This window comes from Gracilinanus agilis, chromosome 3, assembly GCF_016433145.1.
Source record: "Gracilinanus agilis isolate LMUSP501 chromosome 3, AgileGrace, whole genome shotgun sequence".
NCBI classification, from domain to species: domain Eukaryota; kingdom Metazoa; phylum Chordata; class Mammalia; order Didelphimorphia; family Didelphidae; genus Gracilinanus; species Gracilinanus agilis.
The window spans coordinates 144,559,979-144,582,839 of NC_058132.1; positions in this window are offsets into that span (position 1 = coordinate 144,559,979).

The window sequence follows — 22,861 nt, forward strand, 5'->3', positions numbered from 1 at the left end:
CTATTCCAAATGTAATATGCTAAATGTAATATTTAGAAATTGGTTTAGAAATATAATATTAGGAAAAATTGTTGTGGTTGCAATTTATAAAATTAACTCAAGTCACAAGGATGATAGTAGCTTTTAACAATTTAATTTTAATACATAGTCTAAGAAAGAAATAAGGAGGGAAGGAAATTAAAAAAAAATATATATATATATACACATATATATATATATATATATATATTTCCTAGCCTACCACCCTAATCTTACCAGCCCATGAGAGTGTCTTCTGTTTGAACCACCAATGCCCAATCACAGAAAGACCCCTAGTCAAAGAACCCCAGAGAAGAACCTAATCTCCATTACGGTCTCNTCCATGCCTGAGTAGATAAATATTATTATGGGGGCTTGAGTTCCCTCAGGACCAGAAGGAATGGGAGTGTAATATTTAAAATTAATACTATTCCAAATGTAATATGCTAAATGTAATATTTAGAAATTGGTTTAGAAATATAATATTAGGAAAAATTGTTGTGGTTGCAATTTATAAAATTAACTCAAGTCACAAGGATGATAGTAGCTTTTAACAATTTAATTTTAATACATAGTCTAAGAAAGAAATAAGGAGGGAAGGAAATTAAAAAAAAAATATATATATATACACATATATATATATATATATATATATTTCCTAGCCTACCACCCTAATCTTACCAGCCCATGAGAGTGTCTTCTGTTTGAACCACCAATGCCCAATCACAGAAAGACCCCTAGTCAAAGAACCCCAGAGAAGAACCTAATCTCCATTACGGTCTCATTTTTTAATAATCTCTTTCTTCAAGTCACTTCCTTTCCCTTTGTACTGGTCTATCACTTCTCAGGAACCAATCAAAGTCTCTCTGACTTGGACCCGTAACCCTTTGTTCTGGGTCATGTTCAATGGGCTCTTAACCTGTGACCTCTGTTTGGAGTGTTCCAGCCACGTGAATGGACTGGCTCAGATGAGCAGAAAGTTCACAACCCTGGGAAGAAGGAGTTCCCTTTACACAGGAGGAAAATGGATGTTACTCAGTGGCATGCTATGCTGATTTTTATTTGTAAAATCTTTCTGGCATAGTTTTCTTCTTGATTTTATTGATGTTATAAAGTGTAATAGTTTACATTCTCTGTCACTAACATCAAGATTATTACTCCTAGTTTTGTGATTTACAGTAATATAGTTTGATATAAACTCAATTAATTTAAAATATATGGGTATAATTTATCTTATATGTCATTTTGATAACATTTATGCATCTCTATTAATTAACATTTCTTCTCCTTTTTGGTGGGGTGAGTTAGAATTCTATATCACATGACTTTTGGTCATTATGGCACTGTTTTTATAATGTTGGTATGAAGGGGCTTTAATATAACAGGTATTAATCATGTACATGTATGAAGTACCTTTAAAAGACACCTCCTTTACAAAAATCTTTCATATCTGATATTTGTTAAGCATTTGAAGTGCTTAGATGAAAAGGTAATTTGTATGATCATTGTACATTTTTGTCTTAAAATGACAATGTACAATTTGAGTTCATTAAAAAGAAAACAACCATTGACATTAAAGATCAGAATATGTGTAATGGAGGACTGACCAATGAAGGTCTAGTCTGTAGCATGTGTAGACATTTTCTGACTATGGCCAATTCACATGTAAACTAAGGGGTGCTAGCTATCAGCCATCATGACTTAGAGTTGGTACTACGATCTAATGAAAACTTTTCTAATTGTTTGAGGTCAGAGAAAGTGCCTGCAGAAGGATGAAGAGAGATAACCACTTGAGGATTATGGTAGCTGTAGGAATTATGACTTCTCATATTGGGAAGAAGTGCTAGCTATAGAATCCAGAAAGGCATTGACAGAGAGCTACATCTAAGAGACTTCAACCAAAGTAGAAGAGAACTCCCAGTGCCAGGATTTCTAAGGTAACCAAGGCATTTGCCACACATGAAACTCACTACCATTGAAGCCCACCCTTTCCAGGAATCTGGTGTGTGCCAGGGAAACTGTCTATTTCCTTTTTTATAAGTTAATGGAAGTTACTCACTGATAATTTTAAGCTCACAGGTGGGGGCTTATGATCAGCATTGGTAGAAACCTCAGTTACCCTCAAGTTGCCCTTAGACTCTTGAGGGAAGAAATAATTAGCCACTCTCTGGAGACCTTATCCTGATAGTACAAATGTATGTTGAGGAAGTGACCATAACGTAAATGCTACAATGTGAGAGAGTTTTCTGGCATTAATTTAGGGAGCCTTTACATTTGCAAGGACCCAACAAAGAGTCTTCACCCAGAACCAAAGTTATTGAAGACCAGGGTTTCAAAGTTCTAAAGAAAAACTAGTGTTTTCTTCTCTAATACATGTTGTAGATAGTTAATACTTACTGTTTGGCAATATTGAATGCAAGAAATGAGCACCAGAAGAGCTCCATAAAAGGTTAGAATAGAAATATCTAATGGAATAGAGGTGGAAATAGATTCTCAGCCAGGACCTTGTAGTCCCTAAATAGAGCATGCTTCCCAATTTTGATTGAATCGAAATTGGACAAATTTCAATGGAACCCACATTTTTCAGTTACTCTCTTAAATGTATTAACTAATAGGTATATAATAGAAGCAGCATAGTCTAATGGATAGAGTGCTAAGTTTGCAGGCAGAAAGACTGGAGTTCAAATCTCTTTTCCTGATACTGACAAGATTTATAACCCTAGGTAAGTCACTTAATACTCTGTGCCATAGCTACCTCTCTAGGACTTAACTATGAAATCATAGCTCTGTTTGTGGAGAAACACCGCATATCACAAGCTCTCCACATTGACAAGCCATAAATCCTTTGAGTATTTGTGTTATATGCCAAAAAAAAACAGAAGCTGAGACTTTTCATAACAAATATTATTTCAGATTCTGGATGCACAAAAGGAAGTAAAAGATAGAGTGTCTAATACAATTTGCTCTTTCAAGGAGACATTCAGAATCATATTTTGTTGAGCTTTATCAGATGCCCCATTTGAAACTCTCTCTATATAATGTTTCTTGTGAAATTATTTTGGTAATGGAAGGATGGAGAGAATTAAATAGAAGTTTAATGGTAACATCAATGCCTTCTAGGCTCTCGTAGACCTTTGTTCCCAAATCAATATCTCAAACCAACATGAATAAAAGGCACTGATGAGAAGTCAATTCAAAGTGAACTTGAATGTACAGGAGAAGAGTTCATGACCAGTCAAGGAATAGAGAAAATTGCAAGAAGATAGAAAAGACAAATCCGATAATATATAATCTAAGTGTCTTTGCTTAAACAAAATCGATTTCAGTTAAAATTAGAAGGGAAACATGACTAGGAAAAAAATCTTTGCAATCCTTCATTGATAAAGGTCTTATAGCCATGATACATAAGGAACTAATTCAAATTTATAATCATAAGAGCTTTATTAAACCTTTTCATCCCTTTTCAAACTTCCCGTAGTTCCCCTCACCCCATTTTCTCAGCTGAGAAACTTGACTTCTATTTTACAGAAAAAATTAAGGCTTTGAACTCCCTTTTCTATCCTTTCCCTCATTTCCCATGTCTCAGGTGCCTTTTGCCATCATGCCTCCTTCAATCTTTTCTCACATTATGAAATGGCCTCATTCCTTACCAAGACTGACCCCTTTACTTGTTCAAGTGATCCCATTCCATCCCAATTCCAACATCACCTCCATCATTCCCACTCTTATACTTTCTTTCTTTGTTTTTTTTTTAACGTTTACCTTTTGTCTTAGAATCAATTCTAATCATTGGTTCCAAAGCCAAAGATTAGAAAGGGTTAGGCAATGGGGGTTAAGTGACTTGCCCAGGATCACACAGCTAGGAAGTATCAGAGGTCAGATTTGAACCAGGACCTCCTATCTTTTGGTCTGGCTTTCTAACTACTGAGTCACCTAGCTGTCCCCTTACACTTATTTTCAATCTCTCCCTCTTTCCTGGCTCATTTCCTACTGACTACTGATATGCTCATGTCTTCTCATCCTGAAAAAAAAACAAACAAAAAGAAAACAAAAAAAAAAAAAGCCTCTCTCACTCCATCCTTCTTTTTTTAGCTAACTATTGTCTTACTTATCTTCTGTCCTTTGTGGCTAAACTCTTCAAAAGGCCACCTATAATAGATGGCTCTACTTTTTCTCCTCTTTCCTCTTAACCCCCTTCAATCTGACTTCTGACCTAATTATTCCCAGAAACTGCTCTCTCCAGAGTTACTAAGCATCTCTTAATGGCCTTTTCTTAATCCTCATTCTCTTGGACCTCGTTGCAGCCTTTGACACTGGATCACTTTCTCCTCCTTGATACTCTTTTCTCTCTAGATTTTCCCAGTGTCTGTCTCGATTTTTCTCTACCAGTCTGATGGCACCTTCTGTCTCCTTTGCTGGATCCATCTCCAGAGCATGCCCTCTAACCATAGGTGTCTTGAGCTCAGGGTTCAGTCCAGCAGCCCTTTTGTCTTCTCCCTCCATACTACTTCACGTATTTGGTGATCTCATCAGCTTCCATGAAGTTAATTACTATCTTTGTGCTGATGATTCTCAAACCTTTCCTGCCCCAGGCTCTGGCTGCATTCTAATTTCACATCTCCAGCTTCCTTTTGGACATCTCAAACTGGATATTTAGTTAATAAAGAAATTTATTTAATAAATGAATTACTTAATTATATTCTTAATTATATTAAAGCACTTATCTAAAATAAGCAATACAAACAATCTGAATTGAACAAAGTATCATTTGTTTCCTGATGTAGAATGCAATTTGAATATCATGATAATGTTATACTACAAAAGGATTCTTTCCAAATAATGCTTCATATCTTTGTGTTAATAATAATAATAATAATAAATAAGACTCTTCTTTTAATAATAATAATAATAATGCTTTAAAATTTGGACAACACTTTACAAATATTTCCTTTTATCCTTACAACTATTATTAGGCCCTTTTTTTGCATTTGAAGAAAATGAAGCAGAAAGAGGTTATATGCTTTGCCTAAGATTATATAGCTAATAAGTGTCTAAGGTCAAATTTGAATTCAGATCCTCCCACTTCCCAGGCCAGTGCTTGGCTCACTACCATCTCCTTTCTCTTATGCCCTCCTGGTCTAAGAAATCAAGGATTACATTTCTAAATATGAACCCTGAAGGAGGGGTATAAAAGAATTGTCAAGATATCTAAATTCGGAATGTTTATTAAAGATGCTCTACTAACAGGGACATTTAGATGAGAAGACTTAGTTCGAAGAATTACAGACAGTCTGGGAGTTTAGAACAGAGTTTGATTTCTGCCACATGTCTGCTTATTTTTATCTCTTCTCTCCAAACTTCATTTTCAAATAGCTGACTCAAATTCTCCTGTTAGAAAAAAAAAATAGTCAGCCATTCTTTTTCTCTTATCTGGAGGGAGGGAAAAGGGGCGAGGCAGAGCAGAGCCCATATGACCCCCGCTCTTACCCCCCCTTTATAGTTCTTTCTTTCTCCAAGGTTTTAGATGGTGAGAATATGGCAACTCTAAAGCCTCTGGCTAAGTGAGAAAGCGAGGCCAACCTCTATTGTTTTCCCTCGACCCCGAATCCTACATAACTGGAAAGGTCAGGATGCTTGTGTCAAGAATGAACCCTTGTCTTTCCGAACAAACCTCGCTACATATTTGTGGCACAGTCTCAGTCCACATCAGAGATACCCTCCTGGGATTTCACCTGCTTCTGCATGCCCTGCCTTTGGCTGATTATTACAGAAAGTAGAAGCAATTTAAGGCATCTTGCCTTAAGCTCTGCCCAGATTATTGTGCTATAAAATTACATTACAAAATGCACATGTTTTCTGGGTGCTGCTCTAAGACTTGTTACGGTCCAGAGTTAGAGCTGGGGCTGTGATTATAACATGCCCCTGTCTGATACTGCTTATAATTTAGATTTCTTTTTTTTTTTTTAAAGGAGCTGACTGCAAGAAGAATGAAAGCACGTAACATTTACCACTGGGGAATTTTTTGTGTCTGTTTCTTTACTTTGAAAAAAAAAAAGAAGCGAGATCCTGGGTAAATAGGTTAACTTTTGATGATTTGATTTGGAACCTTGGAGCGCATACTTGTCTCTAAAGAGCCTTGCTATTATCAATTAGTAATATTTACTCCATGTTCGTACGGTGCTGTTGTAAACATAATACTTGGATGCAAATTGACTTTAGCTTTTTTTATTTTTCCCTCCCTAGTGGTGCTGAGATTACAAAAATAAAGAGTAAGGATTTTGTAAAAATAGAAAATGCAGTGAGATAGGTCACGATTGGTCGGGTCAAGAATTAAATTGATAATATAGGTTTTGTGTCTACACAAAAGAAGAACTTTATTATTCACAGTAAAGTTATTTTCTGAAAAGGCACCATATCTTCATTTTGCCATGTCATTGAAGGTCTCTTCTCAGTTTCTACATCATGGCAAGAAAAGAGAAATTTCTGTAATTGTACAGTGGTCAGATTGTCTGGCATCAGACACATACTAGCTGTGTGATCCTGGACAAGTCACTGAACCCTGTTTGCCCTGTTCCTTATCTATAAAGTGAGCTGGGGAAGGAGATGTCAGACCATTTTAGTGTCTTTGCCAAGAAAACCGCAAATGGGGTCATGAAGAATTAGACATAACTGAAATGCCTGAACAATAAAAAATTGTTTTAAGCTATTTATTTTGATAATTTACCTGGCAAATAGCCACTTTGGGCCTGAATTGCCCAGAGTATCACAGAATTTCATGTTCACTGATACTTGAAAGAGAATTTCCTCTATGACATACTGAAAAGTGGCCCTCCAGCTTTTGCTTGAATTTTCTCCATTGAGGAGGAACCCACCACCTATGGGATGATTCACTTTTTTGTATCTAAGAGGAGAATTTGAACCAGCAATTCGTTGTTTAAAAGTGAGATTTCTAGAGAAGACAGAATCAAATGAGTAATCTGTTTTCCTGTCCTAAACTTTTAGTCTAAGGAAAGATTTCAAACTGATTAGCATACTACTTTATGGCTGGAGATGACATCCTGAGTTTCCTAAAGCCTAGACACATATAAAGATGGAATGTCTACTTGTTGAGACCTTCTTCAAAACAATCCAATGCAAAACTTGCATCTTTTACAACTGATTCTCTGTTGTCTCTATATCTACTCTCTCAGGCTAAGTGGAACAAATCCATCTTCTGCCTGATTGCCTTCCAAATACTTGAAGTCAGCTATCAAGTCCTCTCTGAGTCCTCTTCCCAGGCTTCAACTAAGACAATTAATTTCCACTTCCCTTTGTGCTAGGCAGGCATAGGTCCTTTCAATGATTCTGATGAAAGATTTTAGAAGGTTCTTCCAAAGGAACATTTTGATCAGATGAGTGATACATGAAGTAAAACTGTGATTTTCTCCATTTATTTCTCTATGTACTGTATCAAAATCTTACCTGGAGGGGAGACCAATTGGTTGGTTAGATCAGGTGCCTTTAAAATCAAGACTGGGTATTGGATATCCACACTGGATAATGATCTTTGAAGATCATATACCTAAACTTGATCACCAGCCTCTACTATGCATATCTTTGGTTTCAGGGAAATGGCAATGAAAAAATAAGAATGAAACCCTAAAATCCAAAATTGCCACAAGAAAAAGAAAAAAAGAATAAGTTCAGGTTCTATTCAGAGTTATGTTTCTTCTCACACAGACTAATATAACAAGCTCCTGTATAGGCTCCCAGCCTCTGGGTTGTCCCTTCTCCAATTCATTCTTTGCACAATTTCCAAAATAAGCTTCCTAAGGCACAGGCTTGACCAAATCAAATTACTTCCCTGCTCAAATTTCTGTTGCCTCCCAAGATCTATAAGCAAAATTCCATTACTGAGCCTGTGCTTGAATTCCTTCCATTTTTGGTAGGATTTACTTTTGTGCTTTTCTGGAATATTCTTGGAGGACCAGTCAATCAGGACACAAACATTTATTAAGTCCTTACCATGTTCTAAATGCTGAGTATATAAAGGAAGGCAAAAACACAAAAATGGTTTCTATCCTAGGGAGTTCACATACTAATTAGACACAACATTTGAAGAAAATGGTACATAAGTTGTTGTTTGTCCTTCGTTTCAGAAGAGGACCAATAACATCACAGGGTGATGTCTTGATTTGAGCATGAATTGAACTTACATGAGGCAGAATTGCACAAAGTCATTGGCTTCACTCTCCTTTTGAGTCATTCAAGTCTAGAGGCAAGATAAAAGTTAGGACGACTGGAAATGGCCCAGGGGTGCAGTAGATGACCTTGGCATTCTTGATGTCTGACAAAACTCTAAACATCTCACAACTCCTGCTTCAACTGTTTTTGAAGCCATTGGAACAAATTGTTCTCATCTAATAATTCCACTAAGGGAAGTCTTCATGTGCTTCGGGTAGACATCTCCCTAACTTATTGATGCATTTGAGACCTGTAGGTTTCCCTCAACCAGCTGCCAACACAGTTTTACCAGGGTGTGACTGCAGTACATGCTTCAGCTTCGTGGGATCACAGGGAAGAGTTGGGTAACAGATGAACACCAAAGGTTGATGAGCATCTCTGAAAAGGGCTCATCAAGTTCTCATACCAGAGGTACTAGTCTTCCATTAACTACCCTCTATGTACATATCTAGGAATAGAAAAAGGTAACCTTAAAGGGAAAGACTCGAGTGGCTGGGAGACCTTGGAAGGCTGCTGATAGAAGGTAGTGTTTGAGCTAGGTCTTGAAAGAAACCAGGGATGTTGAGGTATAGAGGTGGGAAGGAGAATATTGCTGGCATGGGAGATAGCTATTACAAAGGCACAGAGCCGGGGGATAGGATGTTGTTCGTGAGGTCAGTATTGCAGCACTGTAATGTTTAGAGAAGAGGAGAATAAGGTGCAAAAAGACCAGAAAGGAAGGGAGAGTTAGGAACATTTACTCCTTAATTCCTTTGCAGGCTCTATTCTTGATTTTCTGTAATGCAGTGGTGGAATACTAGAATTGGAGGCTGGAAGACCCAAGTTCAAACCTGACCTCAGACACGTACTAGCTGTGTGATCCTGTAAGTCATTTAATTTCTATCTGCCTTAGTTTCCTCATGAGTAAAATGGGGTTAATAATAGCAGCTACATTTCAGTATTGTTGTAAAGATCAAATGAAATAGAATTTGTCAAACTTTTGTTGTCATTGTTTAGTCATTTTAGTTGTGTTTGACTCTTCATGATCCCATTTGGGGTTTTCTTGGCAAAGTATTACAGAAGTTTGCAATTTCCTTCTCTAGCTCATTGTATAGATGAAGAAACTGAGGCAAACAGAGGGTAAGTGACTTGCCAAAGTCCACACAACTAGGAAATCTGAGGCCAGATTTGAATTCAAGAAGTTGTGTCTTCCTAACTTCTGGGCTGGCATTTTCTATTTTGCTACCTAGCTGTCCCGACTACTGTTACTGCTGTTATTATTATCATACCATAGCAACCTTCTGCCCTTGAAAGTTTCCTCTGTCCCTAAGACCTCTTCCTCCAAAAGACCTATTCTTTCTGGAGCCTCCATATTAAGGATGGTTCCCAGGCCAACCATGTTCACTCCTTTATTTCTCTCCAAGCCTGATTCTCTAGACTTCTTTCTCTTCCATATTCTATGTGGATAGCTTCTGTTAACCCTCATTCCCCACCTTTTCAACTTCTTTTCACATTCTTTTTTTAAAAAATATCTTTATTTAATTAATTAATTTAGAATATTTTCCCAAGGTTATATGATTCATGTTCTTTTCCTCCCCCTCCCACAGCCAATGCACAATTCAACTGGGTTTTATGAGTATCATTGATCAAGACCTATTTCCATATTATTAATATTGCAATAGAGTGACCATTTAGAGTCTACATTCCCAATCATATCCCCATCGAAACATGTGATCAAGGAAGTGTCTTTCTTCTGTGTTTCTGCTCTCACAGTTCTTTCTCTGGATGTGGATATAATTCCTTAGAATTGTCCTAGATAATTGCATTGCTGATATTAGAGAAGTTCATTACTTTCTATTGTGTCACAGTATATCAGTCTCTGTGTACAATGTTCTCCTGGTTCTGCTCCTTTCGCTCTGCATCAATTCCTGAAGGTTCTTCCAGTTCACATGGAATTCCTGCAATTCATTTTTCCTTTTAGCATGATAGTATTCTATCACCAACAGATACCACAATTTGTCCAGCCATTCTCAAATAAAGGACATCCCCTCATTTTCTAATTTTTTTTGCCAACACAAAGATCATGGCTATAAATATTTTTGTACACATATTTTCCCTCATTATCTCTTTGGGGTACAAATCCAGCAGTTATATGGCTGGATCAAAGGGCAGGAAGTCATTTAAAGCCCTTTGGGAATATTCCAAATTGCCTTCCAGAATGGTTGGATCAATTCACAACTCCACCAGCAATACATTAGTGTCCCAATTTTGTCACATCCCCTCCAATATTTATTACTTTCTTTTGCTGTCATAATAGCCAGTCTGCTAGGTGTGAGGTGGTACCTCAGAGTTGTTTTGATTTGCATTTCTCTAATTATAAGAGATTTGGAACATTTTTTCATGTGCTTATTGATAGTTTTGATTTTTTTATCTGAAAACTGCCTATTCATGTCCCTTGCCTATTTATCAGTTGGGGAATGGCTTGATTTTTTTGTATAATTGATTTAGTTTCTTATAAATTTGAGAAATTAGACCATTGTCAGAGGTTTTTGATATAAAGCTTTTTTCCAAATTTGTTGCTTCCCTTCTAATTTTGGTTGCATTGGTTTTGTTTGTACAAAACCTTTTTAATTTAATGTAATCATAATTATTCATTTTACATTTTGTAATATTCTCTATTTCTTGCTTGGTCTTAAAATCTTTCCTTTCCCATATATCTGATAGGTATACTATTCTATGTTCACTTAATTTTCTTATAGTTTCCTTCTTTATATTTAAGTCACATACCCATTCTTAATTTATCTTGGTATAGGGTGTGAGATGTTGATCTGAATCTCATACCTACCATACTCTTTTCCAATTTTCCCAGAAGTTTTTGTCAAATAGTGGGTTCTTGTCCCAAAAGCAGGGATCTTTGGGTTTATCGTATACTATCTTTCTGAGAGCATTTACCCTAAGTCTATTCCATTGATCCTCTCTTCTGTCTTTTAGCCAGTATCATATCGTTTTGGTGACCATTGCTTTATAGTACCCATTAAGATCTGGTACTGTTCTTTCATATTCTTGAAGCGCTGGGTTTGTCTTTCTTTTTGCATATAACTGTATTTGTATTCCCAGAACTTAGCACAGTGTCTGGTACATAGTATACACTTAATAAATGCTTGCTGACTTGAGAGGAAACTTAAGTGTCAAAAAAAGGACTTGATATTTTATTTTAAAGGTATGTTTGGGTGGAACCAAGGTGATGGAATAACAGGAAGAAGTTTAACTGAACTCTCAACTACAACTCTTCCACAAAGATCTGGAAAACATACCAGACCAAATCCTCTTTGGAAAATCCAAGAAAAAACACAGCAAACCATTTTTCCATCCCAGATCAGCACAAAAAGATAGAGAAGTCTGCAGACCCTGGAAATGGGGTCTAACAAGAAAGAGTGTCTGTACAGTGTATGCCAGAGCAAGGAGAGTCTGGGCATCAGGGCAAGAAGAAGTTCTAGATTCAGCAAAGAGGATTCTAAGCTTGTTCAGGATTTAGGAAAAGGTCCAAACTGATAGTTCTATTGCTCACTCCCCAATTCCAAGGCACAGATCTAGAGCTGATTGAGGAGGGGACCTGAATGGAGGGGTGATGTTCTAGGTTGAAGAGTAGTAGTAGGCAGAGCAAGGAACAAGCTCAAAAAGAAGCATTAACTATATGTCTTGGACTTCAGGAACATAACAGAATCTCAGATCCAGCTTCCAACCCACTCTGAAACCTGAAGTGGGATAACCAGAGCTGGAATCACAAACCAAAAGGGAACCTCAGTTGTATCACTCTGTGACTTGTATTCTAAAGAGTTATATTACTGTTATGGAATAGCTTAGCTTTCTAGCTGTCAGTGGCTGAAATATGTATCTAGCAATCTATTGGAACTCCAAACTGGCCAGTGATAAACCTGTTGCTCAGACTCAAATCCAAGTCAGGAATTTGTAGAACTTATACCAGGAGGACAGAAAATAGATACTAGTCTTCAGTTCCTGGGATAACAGAATATTCAGTATTCTAAGAAAGTAGCAGCAGGGCTCATACATTCCCTAGAAATATATAAGTTGGGCCCTAATAAAAGTCCAAAATCAGGAAGCGGGTTGGAAGAATGAATGAACAAAAGGAATTCCATCAAAAAAAGAATTCCATCATAAATGGTTGCAAGGATGCCCACGTCACAAATTCAGAAGAGAATGATTCTAACTAAAAAAAGTTTTAAAAATAATTAAAAACTTTTTTATTAACTAAATCGAAGCACTAGAGGAAAGGTTGGAAAAGAAATGAAAGTATGGAAGAAGGAAGTAGGAAGGGATTTAACAGCTTGGTATAAGAGGTACAAAACCATTCCTAAGCAACAAATTCTCCAAAAATTGGAATGAATCAAATAGAAGCCAATGACTCCACAAGACAATAAAAAATAATATAACAAAGTTAAAAGATTGAAAAAATGAAGAAAAAACTGAAGTATATTATAGAATAAAAACTGACCTGAAAAACAAATCAAGGAAAGATAACTTAAGAATCATTGAATTAGTTGAAATCCATGAAAGTCAAAACCAGAACCTAGACATCATATTTCAAGAAATCATAAAAGAAAACTGCCTAGATCTCTTAGAACTAGTCACAAAGTAGAATTAGAAAGAATCCATTGGTTACCTTCTGAAAGCAATTCCACAATGAAAGCCTCCAGGAACATTATAGCCAAAATCCAAAACTTCTGAGTCAAACAATAAGAACAACAACAAAACAAAAGCAAAAAATTGTAACTAGACAGAAGGAAAGATTTCAAATACTAAGGGTCCACTGGTTACCATCTGAAAGAAAGTCCAAAATGAAAACTCATTTTAATGGGGAAAGACAATACCCAATGTGAGCTGAAGAGCAGGGAGAAAGGAAAGCAGATACATGCTGGGGGCATGGTATTAAAGTCTAGAAAGTGTGAGGGGGTTTAAGGGAAGAAGGTAGGAGGATTGGAGGAATGGGAGAAAGGAGAGATGAAGGTAGAGGAAGGGAAAGGAAGGTAGTGGTCCCCAGCTCCAGAACCCTTCAGTGGCTCAAATAAAAGATCAGAGAGCAACTTTAGGGTTTTGAATAGCTAGGTTTTATTTAGATTAGGAAAGGGAAGGTCTAGGGAAAACTAGGAGGTAGGAAGAAAAGGAAAAAGGCGCCAAGAGAGAGTTCTGCAGGGCTCAGCCTCTAGGCTCCAGAGAGCTAGGGAGCCTTCCAGGGTAGAAAGAGCTAGGGAGAGCTCAGGGTGGAGAGAGCTACCAGGATCTAGAGAGCTCTAGGGTCCAGTGAGAGAAAAGGCGCCAAACTTTTTCTTTTATACTTTCTCTGACACCTCCCAAAAAGGAAGTGGGAGTTGTCAGGGGAAGTTGTAGCAGAGAGAGTCCTGGGAGTTGTAATCTTCCAGGGCTTATAACAATTTCAAATGACACAAAATCAGAAGTGAGTCAGGAGGGGAATGAAGATAGGCTGGCCCAGGCTACTCTTCAAATGCAAGTCTTAGAGGGAACTTATAAACCATGATGTAGGGACATTCCAGGTAAAGAATGTCACAGGTCCTGTCACCAGAGGCACTACAACGTTAGGTGCCACATAAGCACTATGATCAGAACCAGAACTTGAATGCCAGTCTTCTTACCTGGAGGCTGGTCTTATCTGCACCATACCACACTGCCTCCATTACAGCATGATTATAATAGACCACAAATGCACAGCCCTAGTAATTGGCCAGAATTGTGAACAAAATCTTGGCCACTTTGAAAACTAAAGTTTGGATAAGTATTAGATACAAAATTAGACAGATGAAGTCTCTAAAACTGTTGTTTCTTGCAGCATTATCTCTGTATAAATTGTAGTGTTCTTGGATCTTGGGAACTTGCCCAGGGAGTTATTTCAAATGGTTATGGGTTGTAATATCTCTGGAAAAAAAATGTAAGAGATAATAGCTCGGGACTATCTACATTTATTATAGAAGCCCAGCAAGGCTCAAATCCTTTTCTTTAAATGTATGTAGCCTCTCATCATGCAAGGGGTTGTCCAGTCATTTCCATGATGTCATTTAACATGCTTCCTCTCTATGTACTCCTCCTTATTAAAACGGGGGAAAACTATTCTTATCTGTCCTCCCCCCCCCCACTTTTTTTTCTGGCAAAGCACTGAGCCTCCTGCAGTAAATTCAAACAGATGGGGAATAGACTACCCTACCAGTTGTTTCAGGGTCAACTTCTTGGCCACGTAATTTATTTTTTGTTTTGTTGCCTTGTAGCAAGCCAGTGTTCTTTCTGCTCTTTTTTACTTGGGATTTGAGTTTCCTCTTGGGACAGATGTTTTCTTGCCAGCCACACTAGTGATGATTTTCTCCCCTAACAACTTCCTTTAGAGCTGCCTCTTTAGTCTGTGGTAAGACCCCAGGAACTCACATCCCATTTGAATTGCTTCTCCACTAAGGAGAATTTACTCATTTTTCTTCCTTAAGGACCAAGGTCAAGTATCTTCAGACTCTCTAGGGACGCAACTAATCTCCTCCTTTTAATTAAAAGTAAATTGGAGAATAATCAAAGTTCGCCTCAGCTCCAGCACCACACCTCATTATAATAAGCAAGGTCATTGCTTACCAGGGAAAGAAATAATCTATGACATGATTTGTTCTTGTGTGAAATAATTTATGTGATACCAAGTTGCCTAAAATAATTTTTATTTTCATAAGACTTTCATCTGAGATCTCTGAAACTGACATATAAAAATCTGTTAAAGGAAGTATATTTCAGTGACTTTTCTTCTTGTACCTTGACTTTCCTCCCATTAATTATTGCATTTTAAATGTTTTTGTTTTCCCTCTGTCATTTTTGATACTGACTCTGGATATTATAAATGCTTGTGGGCCAGGCACCAGATGATGGGGGCTAGGTAGAATGATGAGAGAATTCTGAATAACAGTCCTTTACCAGGAAAGTCAATCCTATCCTCTAGCTGCTGAGAGAGAAATTGGATTTGCAGCAGTTTGTTAAGTGTCTAATGGGGATCCAAAGCCTACTTTTAAGAGGTCTCTGTGGATATCAGTGAGCCCATCTACTCTGCCTTCAGTGCCTCAAGTAGAGATCTACTGAGAACCTATGGCACAAAGGAAGAGAGTGATTTGGGGCAAGAGACATAGCATGTGAATAAAACTCTGCTAGACAAAGGTATTGAGTTGTTGAAGTTGTCCCTTGGATCAGTATTTGCCTTCTGTCCACTAATCATTCTAGAGAGGATATGCAGTGAAAGAGGCCCCTCCCCAACTTCTATACCTCCACAAGTACACTTTTATTTGCTTTTCCTTTAACCCAAGAAGAACCTAGAGGTCTCAGGGAAAGCCAAATAATTTATTCATTCAATAAGCATTTATTAAACTCTTATTATGTGCCACATTGTAAGGTACTATGAATACAAATATGTTATTGTTGTTCAGTCATTTTTAGGTCATGTCCAATTCTTTGCGACCCTGTTTGGGTTTTTCTTGGCAAAAATACTGGAATAGTTGGCCATTTCCTTCTCCAGATGACTTTATAGCTAAGGAAACTGAAGCAAACAGGGTTAAGTGATTTGCCCAGGGTCACATAGCTAGGAAGTGTCTAAGGCCAGATTTGAACTCATGAAGATAAGACTTCCTGACTCCAGGCTACCCACTGTACCACCTAGCTGCAAATATAAGCAATTTTATTAGTAATTTGGAAGTAAATATTGTTAGCAGTTCAAATTATTTTATGGGCAGCAGGAAGATTCTAGAGCCTTGTTGTCTGCTCAATTGTTGCCTTCAGAGCAGGATAGTCACAACTAATATTAGTCCAAGGGCGTTTGAGGACACAGACAGAACATAGGCTCTCATCAACTGCTATGTCTAGTGCAAGCAGTTAATCTGGGTTTAGGGGATACCTTTTGTTAATATTCGGATCAGACACAGAACCTCCAACTCTTGCATCTTACCCCCAGTCATTTTCTTCCTTAGTGCCTTATATCCTCAATAGGTCATTACTTGAGACATTGAAGTTGGGGTAGGTGGAGTTGCAGATAGCTATCAAATCTGTGAGGACCATATAGAAGAAGTCCTTGGACTATCACTAGACACCTCAGTTGCCCCTCAGCAGCTCAAGGGCAAGATTGACTTTCCTGGCAAAGGACAAATGATCAGAAGCCCTTGATCTTTCCACCCAACCCCAAACATCTGGAACTTAACCCTTCCCAGTTTGCAGGGAGGTTACCACAAAGTGAGGCCTCTGTGTGAATTTTTATCATGAGGAAACCCATGCAGAATTGTTTACTCAGAAGAATTCTTCCTAACAGTGTTGAGTGTCTTCCTGTTCCCTGCTTTACCCCTGTCAACTCCCCACTGGTTCTCATGTGTGTTTGTGTTGTTCTTCCTTCTGGGCTTAAGTCTCCAACACCCTTCTGAGGTAATTGTATCTTGTTTTTATATTGTATAAAGAGTGTTTTTATATTCCCCAGGGGGGAGGACATTTAACTGTGTTTTTCAAGGGCCATTTGCCATTAAGCCATTTGCTGGAGATCTCTGTTGAGGTTGTTCTAAAATGATCTTCCCCACTGCTACACCACACATAGACCTCAGTCTCTCACCACCACCGAGGAAGAGCACTTGGGAGTAAAAGTGTGTGGACTTAGTGACAGCTACTTTATGAAAATCTTGGAGGTCCTTCTTTGTTACTTTAGCGCTTAAGGATGTATTTTGAATGATTACTATTACCAGAAGTTGCATTACAGAATAAGCTAGACATGACTGTGCTACTGAAACCTATTGAATGTAAACCATAAGGGTTGGTCAATAATTCTTTCATAGATGATTGCAGCTGATGCCGACATCCTAAGCCTGCAGATCTTGAACGAAATGGATAACTTGGAGTTTTTAATACTGTACAACTCTTACTCAATTAACTACTCCTCATTCTATAAGCTGTTATCCCTCATTCCCAATTCTAACTCTTTCCTGTACATGATGTTATGGAATTTTGGATATTATTAATAATATCTCCAGTGTGGGTACTATTGTATATGCTCATGTACTTTCACACTTTCTCATCCTGCATATCGTCATCTGTACAATAGCCTTCCCTTCCCCCCGTGAGAATGTTTTTTTTAAAAACATATAATTTATTCCTCAATATATGTAAAAACAATTTTACATTGGTTTTCAAAACTTCTAAATTCCAAAATCTTTCCCTTCCTCTTTACCCTCCCCTCTCACTTTCTGCTAAGATGGCAAGCAATTCGATATTTGACCTAGGTAATACTCATGTGATCATGGAAAATATTCTTCCACATTGGAATAAGATTAACTATACATCTATCTATCTAGATATTTCATCTTGTGGAAGAAGAGACATATATATGCATATATATACATATATATATACATATATGCACATGTATATAAATTAAAGTATGTAAACATATATATGTAAAACTAATAAAGAAAATAAAGTGAAAAAATAGTATGCTTCAATCTGTCTTCAGATTCCATCAATTCTTTCTCTGGAGATGGTTAGTATTTTTTGTTATGAGCCCCTTGGAAACTGCCTTGGATCTTTCTGTTGTTGAGAAAAGTTGTTATTCCCAGTTGATCATCATGCTGTCGCTATGCACAATGTTCTCCCCTCATGTTTAGACTGATTCTCCTTTCTGAATTGCTATGGCTTTGATTTTGGAAGATTTGTAGAGTTCTATGACTTGGTGCAGGTCACAGATTAGAGCATTTAGAGAGCCTTGACATTGATAAGGAATCTCTTCACTTAGATTTTGCATAGGAAATCTTGTATAACCCCAGCAAACACCTTTGGTGAACAAATCTCTTTGGTTGATCCTTTGGTTTTTGTAAACATCAGGCAGATGATTGAATGTAGTTATTTCCTCTGTAATCATAGAATTCTGTAAAATTTTAATGTATGTAAATAATAATTTATATTTAAAATACTACATAAAATCCTTTTACAAAACAATAAAAAGGACATAAGACAAGCTCATCTTTCTATGCCTCATACATAACACAGATGTGGTCTCCCATGTGTGAAATTAGTCTCTTCTCACATCCATCTCTTAGAAATCTTGCTTTCCTTTAAAGCTGAGCTCTGATGCCACTTCTTTGGCAAGGCTTTGCAGTCTACCCTTTCTCCTTGAATTGTCAGTTCTCTCTCTCTGTCTCTCTCTCTGTCTCTCTCTCTCTCTCTCTCTCTCTCTGTCTGTCTGTCCCTCTCTCTCCTCTCTCCCTCATAGAGTTACTTTGTAGATGCATTGTGTTTATATTTCTGTGTGTAATGGAGAATGTTACATGTGTTTATGTTGTGTCTCTCCTCCCCACCCAGAATAGAATGTATTTTCCTTCAGGGGAGGGACTATTTTATTTTTTACTTTTTATCTGGAAACTTTCCACTCTTGGCTTATCTTGGGTTTGGGAGAATAGTAGTAATCAGTAATTGATCATTTCTTCTCAGTCTCATTTTTCCCCCTTGGATAAAAGCATCATCTGTCATTTCCCTCTCATTGTTTTAGAATCTCTCTTTTTGAGATAACTTGAACCTTTCCCCTTAATTTCTTTTAAATCATGTTTATTCCAATAAGATTTTCTTCTGTATAAAGTTTGATTGGGTACACTTGTTCTTACCAATTCTATCATCAGAGACATAGCCACTTCTTCCCATTGGATAATGAAGTGGTTAAATCCAAAGTGGGATTATTTCACTCCAGTTGTCAATAAAATTATATCAGTATAAAAATGCTGGCAGATCTGTTCTATTTTGTGTCTTTTTATTGTCCTCTTTTTAGTTTCATCTTCAAACATTCTCAGGATCATTTGGTTGAACTAAATTTCATGTAAGTTTTTGTGCAATCTTGTTTTTTCTTAAAAACAGCTTTTTGACCTTTTGTGAGATGATACTTCTCACTATCTTTGATCATCCTCCAGAGTAATGTTTTGCAGATGAGTTTGTGCTCTGAGCTGGTGTTGCCTTTGGCGCTGTCTCTCTGTTTGGCAAGGAGATCAAGTATTTGCTGGTTGAAATAATTTGGGCACTCTTTTGGCCTCTTTTGTGGTAACTTTTGCATTAGCTGAATTTCTCTAGGAAGTGGTAATGGAGTCAAGATCTTTACTTTTCCCATATTTTGGAGTCGATGACTTGTTTAAACAAGTTGGATTGGAACTTCTGTAATTGCATGCAATGTATTCTCATCTTTATCCTTTCTTCTACTTTGGTGTTTACTTTGGCCTTTGTGCTCCCCAGTTGATGATCTGACTGCATGCAAGCCACTAATTCTGAAATGACTGATACATTTTTAGTCATTCATCTCTTGTCTCTTACAATATAGTGAATTTCCATTTTTTCTTATGTTTGGTGCTTACCACATTTTGTGGCTGCCCTTTCTTTTTGATGAAAATATTCCTAATGTACAGGCTTGAGATACCTTAATGGTTTTCCAGGCTTTGGCTTCTTTAATTTCTTTATCTTGTACTATATTTTCAATATATATTTTGCTATCCTCTTCTGTGTCCACTTTTGCATTGAATATCGTTATATATTGACCAAGTTGGGAGGATCTTATAAAATTCTTTATGGAATTTGAATTCCTGTGTTTCTTCATCCTCTGTGTCAGATGTTGGTGATAAGCTATAATTATCTTCATGGTGGTCTGTTTGTTTATGCTCTGTCAGCATTGCAAGGCAAGGAGACCTAGTACCCCACAACATGGTGCTTCTTAGTGAAATCAATTCTACTTTGGCTTCTTATTTCTCCTAGTAATGGGAATGTCAATATAAGTATGATTCATTACATCCAGTAGAGTGTCAATTCACAGAATCCCAGAATCTCAAACTTGGAAAGAATCCACTTGAATACCCAACATGACCAGTGATCTTTCAGCTTCCACTTCAAGATATCTAGTGTCAGGAAATTCACTACTTTCTGAACAAGTATATTCTACTTATAGATAACTCTAATTGTTAGGAAGCATTTCCTGAGATAAAGTACGAATTTGACTCTTTGCAACTTCTCTTTTTACTCTTAGTTCTTTCATTGGGCAAAACACCACAAGCTAAATTCTTTCACAAGACCACATTTTAAGAACTTGAGGGCAGTTGTCATGTCTCCACTGGGTCTTCTCTAGTCCAATATTTTATAACCATGATCGCTCTCCCTGCCCCATCTTGTACTCATTTGTAATCATTGTACTCATTCTTGAGCCCAAGTATAAAAGACTTCATATTTATTCCGGTTACATTTTATCTTATTAAGTCTAGCCCAGTTTTCTAACCTGCTAAGATCTTTTTTGGATCCTGATTGTCATCCAGTGTTTTAGCTCTGAGTCATCAGTAAATTTGGTAAGGATGTTGAGTGTGTTCATTCAAGTTACTGGGGAAAAAAAGGTTAAATAATATAGGGTTAGACACAAACACTTGAAACACTCAAAACACTCTGCTGGGTGTTTCCTTTCAAATTCATATGAAAGTGTTAACTGTAACTAAATGACTACTCTTGAAGGTTAGCCTTAGCCATTTAGCCAGTTTTAAACTGATCTAATTATTACTTCATCTAGTCCCCATCTCTACATCTTGACCACAAGTAAAGAATAAGACATAGTGAAATGTTTGCTAAGTATTTCATTTTTATTTTGTTTTGTCATAACTTCAGCCTCTGTTTCTAGACTGGGGGCTTGTACATAGACTTTACTCTTGGACTCCTGGATGTTGTAGGTAGATTCTGTTTGACTTTCAGTTCAGTGGCTAAGATTAGACTCCACTTACTTCTGGGATTATCTGGTCTTGTCTCCTATTGTGGTTCAGGGGGAAGATTCTTTGTGACCCTTTTTGTGGTTCTTCTGAAGTTGGATTTGAACTCAAGTTTCCTGATTCCATATGTGCTCTATCCACTGCACTACCTAGATGTTCCTTTCTAACACCTGACTTGCCTTAAAGTAAGAGTACATTTAGTAAATGAAATAAAAACTGAAAAGATCCACTAAAATTTCCACCATTCTGATAATAGCCTTAGATTTTTACCTCAGCCTCTCTGAACCTACCCTGGACATCTACTGAGCCATCAGCCAAGTATTCTTAGATCTACCTTTAGGAGACCACATTTTCTGTGTTCTTTCAGAGTCAGTGGAGGAAGGGGATGAGCCATTTCACCAACATTGATACCTACTCTCCATTTATCACTCAGCTTGACTTTTTGATACTACCTGGGAAACTTGCTTTTGAGAAAATCAGGATGATGTATAAGGGATGTGCCTTGGAGAGACTGTGGAATGTGTGTGTGGATATTTTGTCACCAGTTCTGGTAGGCTAACATCAATAGTTGGGAGGAGCTTGTTTCAAAAATACTGGAGTCAGCTTCAGCAGTCTCTTATTGTTTCATTTGCATCTAGGAAAGCCTGATCTTTCTTTTTGCTCTTGGTATCTGATGAGTGATCATAGGGGTAAGGAGAAGGGCCTCAGGGCCTTCTTCCTTTTCATGTTTCTCTACAGAAACCATTAGGCCTAAGAAATTGGCCTTGTTCCTTAGCTTTTTCATTAATTTGTTTCTCTTCTAGTAGATTTACAGACAATTGGCATTAGAAGACTTGCCTAACCACTTTTAATTCTATTGCCTTGCTTATTTTATTTATTTCCTATTTGTCCTATATAGAGCTTGATTTATATGTTTGTTTCTCCTCTTACAAGGATTTGTAAGCTCCTTCAGGGCAGAGACTGTTCCTCTTTTTGTATCCCTAGAGCTTAGCACAGTGACTGATTGGCACGTAGTAGGCATTTAATAAATGTTTATTGATTGATTGAAATTGGTAAAAATATTTTTAGTCTAGTTCAATTTAAGTCCTGAGGACTGATGCCCTGTGTTTTTGGGGGATGAGGGGGTATGATATGGTCTTAGAGGTGGAAGGAAACTCTAAAGCCCTCTCGTCTATGGTCTCTCTTAACATTTATTTATGTTATACATATATTTATGGTATCTCACTGGATGCCTAGAGTGAAAAAGGAATCACAGAGGTCCACCAGTTGCAAATTAAGGAAAGATAGTTGGAGCTAACTCAGGCTTTTCTGAAGAAGCCAATGGCTCTGGCTATACATCCAATTGAAAATTATTCTTTCTAGCCATATCATTAGCCAACTAGAAACAGTCAAGGCATATTCATGTAGTTTCTCTAAGACATTTCCCTTATGCATCATCACTCTTCTCTTAGAAACAATCTTCTCAGGTTCTCCATGCAAGAAAGTCACACCAGCTAGGGCAAGCTATGCCAGGTGCCAGACTCTCATGACAAGAAGTTTGGTATCAGAAGTTGTCTTGGACTTCTGCTAAAGGATGCCATTTTTCAGGATTGTTCCTCCTTCCTTTGCCTCAATTTCTGTTCAAGACGCTATCATACCCGGGATCTGCCATTTTCTATTGCAAGAGAACTTACCTTTTGGATGGCTGTGACCTCTCTAATAGTTGGAAAGCAAGTTCTGTCCCATAGGTACCAAGGAAAGAGCAGGGTATGCAATGTCATAGACAGTGACTCTATCCAGGATTGCAAGGCAAGCACACTGTCCATGTTATAGTTCTACAATTTATCTAGAAGGGTTGCCAAAAG